We start from the raw sequence: 2,667 nt of genomic DNA on the forward strand, positions 1-2,667 counted from the left end.
ACAATAAAAACAAGCCAAATTTACAACCCACTAAGCTCTTACATTATGGTCTCGTGTGTGTGTGTGTGGGGGGGGGGGGTTATGTGGTTTACATGAATAGTGAATAATGACATGTTTTTTATGCTATAAACATGCTTTACTGTGTCATAGGAAGTGTCCCTGTAAACTGAACGGCTTAAATAGACACTAAATGTTATTTTAAAATTTTTACTTTTTCCTTAGTTTAGAGGAATAGAATATAGTGTTTCTACAGTAGAAAATGCATTACTTCTATGGAATTGTCCCCATCTGTTTGTGTGTGCATGTGTGTGTTCTGAAATCAACAGGTCTGATTGTGTTAACTTTATATGTCAAGTCTGTTTAAAAATGAAGATACAGACAGATAAAACAAGTTATGTTGGTATGTTGTCATTTTAGTGCCACTCCTGTTAGCTGATCACAACTTTCTAGAGGTCTAAAGCAGACATTACAGAAATTTTTGTATCATCATCATTATCATAAGAAGAAAAAATACACAAACAGAATGATGCAATTTAACCTGTAACAATCAAAACTTTAAAACCTGACATTTCAGATTTAGGTAATTACCAAAAACTAATTCAGATTCAATTTTTAGATGTTAAAGGCTCTTTATGGACACATTTAGTCAAAAGTACACTATAGTCAACATTTGAAGTGGATCAAAACTTTTTCTAAAAGTTATTTTAAAACCAATACCCCAAACCTGTTCTTGTCTTAGGACAACTTTGATGAACCTTTTTAATCCACTTCAAATGTTGACAAGTAGTATATTTCTTCTATTGCATGAACGGGAGTGGATAGTAATGTAAAACATTCTGACATTACAAAAAAGTAATAGAAGATAACATAGTACTATTATAACTGTAGTAATATTTCATGACATCAATATACCACTAACTGAAATGCTTGTTTTGTCATGCATAGTGTGAATTCATTTAAATCTTGACATTAGGAAGTTTAGGAAGTTACAGCTCAAATAACGTGATATAAAATGTTACAGGCACTGTCATAATATTTATGTCTTCATTGTGGCACCGAATAACGAAATATGTCCATTAGAATGTTTTTGTCATTTAATGTAAGTAAAATTATATCTATCATTGCCATGTCATTTCTGATGTTTGCGATATCATTATTAATAGTAAATGAAATGCAAGGCTGTTTTAATGTTACTGTATTAACATGTTTCCTGAATATCCACTGTAAAGATCTGTTCTCTACACAGACCGGTTTCAGGTCCATATCTAAAATGTCTTAGGAGCTAAAACAAGCTGTGCCGGTATGTTGTCATTTTTAGTGCCACTCCTGTCAGATGATCACAACTTTCTATTCTTATAAAGCCTAAATATCTTTTTAGTATCATCATCATCCTTAGAAAAAAAACGTAAAACTTTAAAGCCTGAGCTTTCAGATTTTCGCTGTTAAAAATGTCTGTATAGAAATTACAGTATTAGTGGCAGCTGTTTGCCAGTAACTTACTGTAGATTTAAATGTATGTTATTTACTGGCAACATTAGACAAATGAACACTAACAAGTCTTCATCTTTACCAAATAAAACTAAAAAACATGCAAAGTATTGAACTGCATGAAAAATCATTTCGGGGGAATGACCTCATAAAGCACCTTGATAAAAATTACGACATGAGTATGATTTTGCTATTTTTAAAGATGCTATTTCATTTGGATGCTTTTAGTCACAATATAATTTTAATAGTTATAACAGGCATCATAGCATCTTTAACTTTAAGGGGCGGTTTCCTGGACACTGATTAGACTAGACCTAGACTATAATAAATGTAAGAGCTGTTCAAACTGAAAACAACTTGCACTGACATATCTTAAAATACATCAGTGCCCTTTGTTTTGCCTCAAAATGCACACAAGTAATGTTTTAGTAAGGTATGTTTGTTCAAACTAGTTATATTTCCCAATTAAACTCAGGTCTAGTCCTGGTTTAAGCTAATCCCTGTCCGGGAAACCACCTCTAAGACTTTACGTCTATTAAAACTGCATAGCAACTAGGGCTGGGCCAATACCACTTTTTCATGTCTGATACCGATGTCAATACAACAACCCTTGAGTATCTGTCAATACCGATCCCGGTAACATCTTTATTCAAGACCCAATGAAACATTGTGCAATACTGCGGTTTCATTTTTATTTAAATGTTTCAAATAGACTAGTAGCAACACTTTTAGTTAGTCAGCACAAATATTCTAAATGAAATTTAAAGTGTAACTTTGGACAATTTAAAGTGCAACTTTGTTCAAATTCATGTTGGTCAGCAAGTCGTGCTTTACTCCAAGTTGGGGACATGGTCTGTGTTGGTATTGGATTGGATTGTACTCTTCTACAATATTCGATCAGGCCATTTTCAGTCTTATATCGATACGGAATATCGTATCCGCCCACCCCTAATAGCAATTGCCACCCATGTGTTTATGGTTTATGTTTCACTAAAGCACTATTTGTATCAAAGACCTGGATTGATTCTTGACACCAGAAGGACCGATTACAAACTCATGAGAATAATTCAAAAACAATTTTATTGTCTTTGAACCTCCACGCCCACCCAACTACAGCAGCTTACCTTTAAAATATTTGGAAGGAAATATTTTCCTATAACAGAAAAGACCACACAGCTC

Source organism: Paramisgurnus dabryanus, chromosome 19 (assembly GCF_030506205.2).
Source record: "Paramisgurnus dabryanus chromosome 19, PD_genome_1.1, whole genome shotgun sequence".
NCBI classification, from domain to species: Eukaryota; Metazoa; Chordata; class Actinopteri; order Cypriniformes; family Cobitidae; genus Paramisgurnus; species Paramisgurnus dabryanus.